This window comes from Labeo rohita, chromosome 17, assembly GCF_022985175.1.
Source record: "Labeo rohita strain BAU-BD-2019 chromosome 17, IGBB_LRoh.1.0, whole genome shotgun sequence".
Classification (NCBI taxonomy): domain Eukaryota; kingdom Metazoa; phylum Chordata; class Actinopteri; order Cypriniformes; family Cyprinidae; genus Labeo; species Labeo rohita.
Window position 1 is genome coordinate 26,594,970 of NC_066885.1, and position 10,151 is coordinate 26,605,120.

The window sequence follows — 10,151 nt, forward strand, 5'->3', positions numbered from 1 at the left end:
CACATCATTTATCCCCTTAGCATTCCCGTCAAATTGAACTCAGTGCAAAATGTCTCATGGGTGGAATGTTGGAACGCTAAGAAGTTACAACAGCTTTATGAAATAAGGAAAGCACAAAGAAATAGAGAAAGTGTATTGGCTGTTTTCAAGAAATTCATATCAAGGTGAGGAAATTAATCACTGAAGAATTATCAGTATACGGTAAATGCTTGCAATGTTGTTGGGTAACAAGATCCACTTAGCCTGGCTGTAAAACTAAAACAATGAGGGCAAAGACTACATAATCTTTATTATCTTAGACCAAATTCAATGTTTCTTCTTCTGAGAGCAAGGTCTTGTTAGACAAACGTGCCCAAATATAAATAGAATAATAGGGTTTTGTATAAAGTCATCAGTCCCTTGATTAATACTTCGTAGAGCCAACTTTTGCTTTAATTACAGCCATCAGTCATCCACACTTTGTTTTGGGGAATTTTTGTCCATTCTTTCTTACAGAATTGCTCAAGTTCAGTCAAATTCCACAGATTCTTATTTGAATTTAAGTCAGGGCTCTGATTGGCCACTCAGTGACATTCACCTTTTTATCTTGAGCCATTTCATTGTTGTTTTGGCAGTATCTTTAGGGTCATTGTCTTGTTGGAAGGTGAATGACCTGCCCATCTTCAGCTGTCTAGCAGAGGGATGCAGGTTGTCCTCAAGAATTTGGATGTGCTTTGCAGCGTCCATTTTCCTTTCAATCCTGACAAATCGCCCAGTCCCAGCGAGAAACACCCTCACAACATAATGCTGCCACCACCATGCTTCACAGTAGGTATGGTGTGTTTTGGGTGGTGTGTTGTGTTTGCTTTTCGCCAAACATAGCGCTTGGAGTTCAGTCCAAAAAGATCCATTTTGGTCTCATCAGACCATAGCACCTTTTGCCAGAAGGTATCAGATTCTTCCAAATGTGTTTTTGCATAGCGCAAACAAGACTTTTTTAGGAAAGGCTTTTTTTCATGCCACCCTGCCATATAGGCAGCTTTGTGTAAAGCTAAGGAGATAGTTGTCACATGCACAGACTGACCAGACCCAGTCATAAAGCCTTCTAAGTCCTTCAAAGTTGCCTTTGCCTTCCTGGTAGCGTCAATGTTCTCCTGGTTCTGTCATCCACTTTGGACAGACAGCCTGATTTAGGCAATGTGCTGGTGGTGCCATACGCTTTCCACTTCTTAATGATGCTCTGAACTGTACGCCGAGGGAAATCTAAAGCCTTTAAAATGTTTTTGTAGTCTTCTCCTAACTTGTGCCTTTCTACAACTTTATCCCGGAGGTCTTTTGAAAGCACTTTCCCTTTTCCTTACCATACCATGCACTACTAACAGTAGAGTCTTCAAGAAACATCTTGTTTTATTCTGAAGTAATCAACACCACTACTATTAATGTCAGGTGGGGCAATTAGCCTGGTGTTTAATCTGGATTGACTGCTTGCACCTGAGCAAGTTTATAATGGTATACTCTAAGGGGCTGATCACTGTACCACTTACAACTTTATAACTTTATAATTGGGAGAAAACTGACATCGTGTTATTGGGTCATTGGTCAGATCAGAACCCACTTTAGCTTCCACATCAGTGCCTTTGGAATAAGGGGGGTGTTAAGATACTTGGGCTATTTTGGAACTGAACAGTATATGAAAAGGAATTGGGAAGAGCTTATAGAAAAAGTGACAAGAAACCTGCGAAGACGGAAATGGATTCAAGCTCTCTTACAGAGGCAGAGTGTTAGTAGTGAGTAATATTGCTGACTCAGCCATGACATTGTTTTACAGTATTGGATCCTCCAGAAAAGCTCATGGCACAACTTCAAAAAGCTTTTGTGGACTTTCCCCCAGGAACACTTTGTCTTCCTGTTAATGAGGGCGTTCAAAGTTAATCAATTTAGTGATAAGATGAAAGCTATAAGGGTGTAGTCTGATATTTGTTCAAAACACTTTGTTTTGGCTTTGAAACACAGTTTACTTCATGGATGAGGCTTTTGTGGAATGTTTACAGTATACTGAAGGTTAATGGAACTCTGACAAGATCTTTGCATCACAGACGAGTCAGACAAAGATGCAGCTGATCTAGTCTCTTGTACGCAATTTCTATTAAACCATTATTAATGACATTGAGAGAGAAGTTGGAAGGATTGACAATTTCATTATCTTCCCTTGCTGATGACACCGTTTTTATTGAATCTGATTTTGTTAAACATCTGCTTTCTTGCCTCAGTATCTTTCAGAGTGTATCTTTTGTGCAGCTAAGATACTCTGGCTTTTTTTTTTTTTGGACTGAAAATTATATAAAAAGGAAATGGGAAGAACTTGGAAGAAAAGTGACAGAAAACCTGCAGAGATGAAAAATGGATTTAAGTATGGCTTTCTTACAGAAGCAGAGTGTTAGTAGTGAGCAATCTTGCTGTGGCATCGTCTTGCAGTTGTATTGGATTCCTAAAAAGAGCTCTTGTCACAACTTCAAAAAGCTTTTGTGGACTATCCCCCAGGAACACTTTGCACTTTCAGAAAAAATAGGTACAGTTCTGTCGCTGGGGCGGTCCCCTAAGGTACAAAATTGAAAAGGTACATCTTTGTACCTTAATTACCCCTAAACAGTATATTAGTACTGTATCTTAAAGGTATTGATAACTTAAAGGGTCATCGGATGCTAAGTTTACTTTTACATGTTGTATGAACATTAATGTGTGTTGGCAGTGTATGTACAAAGTGTATGATTTTTATAATGATAAAAATACATGCAGTGGTTTTTAATATCCCCTTTTTCAAATCGAGCCGTTCTCAGATGCCTGTCGTTGTGGCGTCACACCCACAGAGACCGCTCCCACGATAGTTGATTGACATGAGCTCTTACCTCAGACCAGCTGTCACAGTCTAGTAACTTTCCTTGTTTCGATGCCAAAGCAGGGATGTAAGTTAGACAAGAATATCTCCGATTGAGCGATTGAAGTGTTGGGTTGCTGGATGTAATAATGAACGTAGTGGTCATCAATTACTCCCGACATCTGAGCCGCTGAAGATGCAGTAGATTATGTTTGTTTGTGAATGGAATGTGCCTCCCGATCTACAAATGTTCATGTGAATCATTCGTGATCCAGCTTCACTTACAGCAGGAGTGAGCATAAGCGTTTTTTTTATGAATCTTTGCAATCGCCTTTCCTTATAACGTGGTAGTTAGGAAGTTTAGCGGCTAAACGCGGCTAAATGCGGCTAAAGTAAACAAGCTAGTCATTCCACAGAGAGAAGAGAGGGGCGGGGTGAGCACAGCTCATTTGCATTTTAAGGAACAACCCCTTAGAATGAGATGATTTTTGCAAAGCTCATTTTGACAAGGTAAAAAGGGTGTTGTTTTACAAAACCATTGAGAATTTTTAATCGAAGTATATTAGAGACTTTTCATTAAGACCCTAAAGAGTCATATAAACGTCTGGAAAATGGGCATCCAATGACTCCTTTAAATCCTGTCAAACAAACTTCACTTGTAGATTTGTACATACACTGCCAACACACATTAATGTTCAAACAACATGAAAAAGTGAACTTAGCATCCGATGACCCCTTTAAGAGCAGTTAGCTTGACCATTAGTTTCACCGTTTTTTCCAATGAATTGGGCTACTTGAACACTGTTCCCGCGGGTTGTTTTTCATGTCTGCTGGCTGAAGCGACCCCAATAACTTGATATTTTGCCCCTGGAATGCAAATTTTACTCTGGAACGTGATTAGGCTAGTTTTGACTAGCAATTTGGTGGGTTTTGTTATGAAAACCTGGTTTTAATAAATCTGCTCCTTATACTGGGACCCATACAGTACATGTCAGAGAATGAGCACCCCCTGCTGGCGCTAAAATCCTGACAGGCTCAATCACGGCCATCAGAATGCGCTACCATCTGCTCTCTATAATTGAGGTCAAATTCATAATAAAGGTAGGGAATTAACGACCACAGAGGAACCAGACTCCAGCTACTGCATGGAACAGCTGAACTTGGTTTTTCGGTTTTAATAAATCTGCTCTAACAAGGGTAGTAGCGCATCCTGACAGGCTCAATACAGCCATCAGAATGCGCTACCATCTCTATAAATGAGGTCAAATTCATAATTAATGTGGGAATTAAAAACCATAAGGTCAAGGCCAGTTTAATGTCTCATAGAAGGTCAGGAGGCCAGTTTAATGTCTCATATCAGGGAATGATCAGCCCCTGCTGGCTCCTGTTTACAGAGGTCTGGTTCATGGCTTAATGCTTTAAAAAACTCGCTCCTTTTTGTTATACTTGGACTTTTGGACCCATGCAGCACATGTCAGGAATGATCAACCCCTGCTGGCCGGACTAAAAACTACCACCAGCAGGAAAATTATTTTTTGACAAAGGGTCACCCATCAGTGAACTACCAGACCAGCCTCAAGCCTGGTAGGGAATTTAGCTTCAGAGAGGAACCAGACTCTGCCTACCACGAGGAACAGCTGAACTTGGGTTTTGTGTTTTAATAAATCTGCTCTAATGGAGGGGTAGCGCATCCTGACAGGCTCAATGCGGCCATCAGAATGCGCTACCATCTCTATAATTGAGGTCAAATTCATAACTAAGGTAGGGAATTAATGACCACAGAGGAACCAGACTCCGGCTACCACAAGGAACAGCTAAACTTGGTTTTTCGGTTTTAATAAATCTGCTCTAACAGAGGGGTAGCGCATCCTGACAGGCTCAATACGGCCATCAGAATGCGCTACCATCTCTATAAATGAGGTCAAATTCATAATTAATGTGGGGAATTAAAAACCATAGAAGGTCAGGAGGCCAGTTTAATGTCTCATCCGAAAGACGCTCCTGTTTACAGAGGCTGGTTCATGGCTTAATGAAAAACTCGCTCCTTTTCGTTATACTTGGACTTTTGGACCCATGCAGCACATGTCAGGGAATGATCACCCCCTGCTGGCCGGACTAAAAATACCACAAGCAGGAAAATTATTTTTTGACAAAGGGTCACCCATCAGTGTACAGACCAGCCTCAAGCCTGCTTAGCTTCAGAGAGGAACCAGACTCTGCCTACCACATGGAACAGCTGAACTTGCTTTTTTGTGCCTTAATAAATCTGCTCTAATGGAGGGGTAGCGCATCCTGACAGGCTCAATGCAGCCGTCAGAATGCGCTACCATCTCTATAATTGAGGTCAAATTCATAACTAAGGTAGGGAATTAATGACCACAGAGGAACCAGACTCCGGCTACCGCAAGGAACAGCTAAACTTGGTTTTTCGGTTTTAATAAATCTGCTCTAATGGAGGGGTAGCGCATCCTGACAGGCTCAATATGGCCATCAGAATGCGCTACCATCTCTATAAATGAGGTCAAATTCATAATTAATGTGGGGAATTAAAAACCATAGAAGGTCAGGAGGCCAGTTTAATGTCTCATCCGAAAGACGCTCCTGTTTACAGAGGCTGGTTCATGGCTTAATGAAAAACTCGCTCCTTTTCGTTATACTTGGACTTTTGGACCCATGCAGCACATGTCAGGGAATGATCACCCCCTGCTGGCCGGACTAAAAATACCACCAGCAGCAAAGTATTTTGACAAAGGGTCTCCCATCAGTGTACAGACCAGTCTCAGGCCTGCTTAGCTTCAGTGAGGAAGCAGACTCTGCCTACCACACAGAACAGCTGAACTTGGATTTTGTGCCTTAATAAATCTGCTCTAATGGAGGGGTAGCGCATCCTGACAGGCTCAATGCAGCCGTCAGAATGCGCTACCATCTCTATAATTGAGGTCAAATTCATAACTAAGGTAGGGAATTAAATGACCACAGAGGAACCAGACTCCGGCTTTAATAAATCTGAACAGCTAAACTTGGTTTTTCGGTTTTAATAAATCTGCTCTAACAGAGGGGTAGCGCATCCTGACAGGCTCAATACGGCCATCAGAATGCGCTACCACATTCTATAATTGAGGTCAAATTCATAACTAAGGTAGGGAATTAATGACCACAGAGGAACCAGACTCCGGCTACCGCAAGGAACAGCTAAACTTGGTTTTTCGGTTTTAATAAATCTGCTCTAACAGAGGGGTAGCGCATCCTGACAGACAGGCTCAATACGGCCATCAGAATGCGCTACCATCTCTATAAATGAGGTCAAATTCATAATTAATGTGGGGAATTAAAAACCATAGAAGGTCAGGAGGCCAGTTTAATGTCTACGCTCCTGTCTACAGGCTGGTTCATGGCTTAATGAAAAACGCTCCTATACTTGGTTTGGACCCATGCAGCACATGTCAGGGAATGATCACCCCCTCCGGACTAAAAATACCACAAGCAGGAAATTTTTTGACAAAGGGTCACCCAGTGTACAGACCTCTCAGGCCTGCTTAGCTTCAGTGAGGAACACTTCTGACTTTAAACCCAACAGTTTTGTGCCTTAATAAATCTGCTCTAATGGAGGGGTAGCGCATCCTGACAGGCTCAATGCAGCAGTCAGAATGCGCTACCATCTCAATAAATGAGGTCAAATTCATAATTAAGGTAGGGAATTAATGACCACAGAGGAACCACCAAAACTTGGTTTTTCATAAATCTACTAACTAGCGCATCCTTCAGGCTACCGCATCAGAACAGCTGAAAATCTATTTGACAAAATTCATAATAAATCTGAATTCTAATGGAGGCCAGGTAGCGCATCCTGACAGGCTCAATACAGCCTCAGATCCTGATGCACAATCACCCCATCAGAAGGCTCAACCGCTACCACCTCTATAAATGAGGTCAAATTCATAATTAATGTGGGGAATTAAAAACCATAGAAGGTCAGGAGGAGTCTCATCCGAAAGGCTCCACAGAGGCTGGTTCAGCTGAAAAACTTCGCTCCTTTTTGACAAAGGACTTTTGGACCCATCATGTCAGAAGATCAGGCCCCTGCCTCAGGCCCACTTACCAGACTCTGCCTATTAAAAACCACAGAACAGCTGAACTTGGTTTTTGTGTTTTAATAAATCTGCTCTAATGGAGGGGTAGCGCATCCTGACAGGCTCAATGCAGCCGTCAGAATGCGCTACCATCTCTATAATTGAGGTCAAATTCATAACTAAGGTAGGGAATTAATGACCACAGAGGAACCAGACTCCGGCTACCGCAAGGAACAGCTAAACTTGGTTTTTCGGTTTTAATAAATCTGCTCTAATGGAGGGGTAGCGCATCCTGACAGGCTCAATACGGCCATCAGAATGCGCTACCATATCTATAATTGAGGTCAAATTCATCATTTAAGTATGGAATTAATGACCACAGAGGACCCAGACTCCGGCTACCGCAAGGAACAGCTAAACTTGGTTTTTCGGTTTTAATAAATCTGCTCTAACAGAGGGGTAGCGCATCCTGACAGGCTCAATACGGCCATCAGAATGCGCTACCATCTCTATAAATGAGGTCAAATTCATAATTAATGTGGGGAATTAAAAACCATAGAAGGTCAGGAGGCCAGTTTAATGTCTCATCCGAAAGACGCTCCTGTTTACAGAGGCTGGTTCATGGCTTAATGAAAAACTCGCTCCTTTTCGTTATACTTGGACTTTTGGACCCATGCAGCACATGTCAGGGAATGATCACCCCCTGCTGGCCGGACTAAAAATACCACCAGCAGGAAAATTATTTTTTGACAAAGGGTCACCCATCAGTGTACAGACCAGTCTCAGGCCTGCTTAGCTTCAGAGAGGAACCAGACTCTGCCTACCACATAGAACAGCTGAACTTGGGTTTTGCACCTTAATAAATCTGCTCTAATGGAGGGGTAGCGCATCCTGACAGGCTCAATGCAGCCGTCAGAATGCGCTACCATCTCTATAATTGAGGTCAAATTCATAACTAAGGTAGGGAATTAATGACCACAGAGGAACCAGACTCCGGCTACCGCAAGGAACAGCTAAACTTGGTTTTTCGGTTTTAATAAATCTGCTCTAACAGAGGGGTAGCGCATCCTGACAGGCTCAATACGGCCATCAGAATGCGCTACCATCTCTATAAATGAGGTCAAATTCATAATTAAGGAGGGGAATTAATGTCCACAGAGGAACCAGACTCTTTCTACCGCATGGAACAGCTGAACTTGGGTGTCCCGCCTTAATAAATCTGTTCTAATAGAGTGGTAGCGCATCCTGACAGGCTCAATACAACCATCAGAATGCACTACCACTTCAATAAATGAGGGCAAATTCATAATTAAGGAGGGGAATTAATGTTCACAGAGGACCAGACTCTTCCTACTCCATGGAACAGCTGAATTTGGGTTTCCCGCCTTAATAACTCTGCTCTAAAATTTGGGTAGCACATCCTGACAGGCTCAATACGTCCATCAGAATGCGATACCACCTCAATAAATAAGGTCAGGAAGCCAGTTTAAATACATAGGCCCTACAAATGAGGATCGTTAACAAGACTCACCTGAACCAAATGATATCTCGGTCCGCACCAGTTTTGCAAAAAAGTACAAAGAGCAACATGTACTGAATGCACACTGTTTTTTCTAATACTATCCTGTTTTTTATGTCTGCTGGTTCATGCACCCCAGTAACTTGATATTTAGCTCCTGGAATTCAAATTTTACCCCCGGCGAATGATTAACACTTAATAGCACTTGGAGATATTGGGGATTGAAGCCAGGACCTCACACATAAGAAGCATGCATTCTACCACTGGGCAACATCCTCAGTTTCAAAAGTAGATTGTTGAAAATAGTTACTGGCCAATATCTTAATACATTTTTTTCTTGAAGACACCTTGAGTCATTCCAATCACAAAGCTGATAGTAAAATGTGTGATCTATTTGAATTCTGTTGAGAAATTTCCACTTTAAAATGCTGTGGAGAAAGTCAACTGTGACATATTGTAGCTATTGTTTCCTAATGTGGAGGCTGTTTTTCATAACAAATGCTATATAGATTTAAAAAAAAAAAAAAATCCTTATTGACCTGGCTGTTAAGAACTATGGTACATTTTAGTACATAAAAGCAAGGAGCCTACAAGTCAGTATCGAGCGCAATGTGTAAAATGGGTTCTGATGATGAGTCATGGAAAAACCTGGGCCCGTATCCCTAAAGAATTTTTGTGCAAAAAGTGGCTCCTAGCGGCCAAATTCTAAGAAAATTCTCAGAGTCATGACATTTTCTTAGAATTTCCCCTAAAAGTGACACGAAAATCCCAGTTAATATAAAAGCTATTCCTCAAGATTCCTAGCGCTTAAAAGGGCTCCTAAGGCGAGATCTGCTAAGAGCAGGGAAGAGGACTTTTAGTGGCTTAGGAGTTCCCCTAAGCAGCTGCACAAAATGGCCAACAGAGGAGGCAGGAGAGATGTCCTGCAAACACTGGATGACAGGGAATTATTGAGACGCTACAGATTGGATCGTGCAGGAATCATGTTTGTGGTGGATCTCCTTAGAGATGCAATTACTTCACCAACTCGGCCAGCAACAAACCTTGCTCCTCAGTCCAGTTCGGCTTGCGATTCCTTTTTTTCTCCATTTTCTGTGTTTGTAGGATATTTGTTAACAAGCCTTCATAAATAGACCAGCCAGCAATCACAGACATTGATAAAAGCTGAGCCGTGTTACCCTCGTTAAGACCACACTGAGTTGTAACGTTGTAATTTCTACTTCATTAAGGACAGCCCCTTGAGATAGGCCATCTTGTTTTCAATGGGGTCCATATGGGAGTGAAAGTACAAAATATGCCAGCTAGGATATTAATATGAGCAAATAAGACACAAATCATTATTTGAACAGGGTGTAATGAGCTTAAGTTTTCACATATTTTAGATTCTAATGTTAGGCTATAACCCCTACAGCTTACTATTCATTTTCCAGATATTTTCTTGAATGTGAAATATTATTTACAATTACAGTCTGCATAAGATTAGAGTGTATAATTATGTTTATTGATTTGAGGGTACATCCTTTGCTCACTATCACCAAAAGTTCATTTTCATCAAACTTGTAGGATCAACCAATCACGGCTTTTGATATAATGATTTATACCTAGCACCTCCTCACTAAGATAGGATTTTCCATCCATTCCTTGCTCAGAGTTCACTGAAAATGTTCTGGAATCACTTCTAAGCTAAAACTCCTGGCAAGGAATTTTT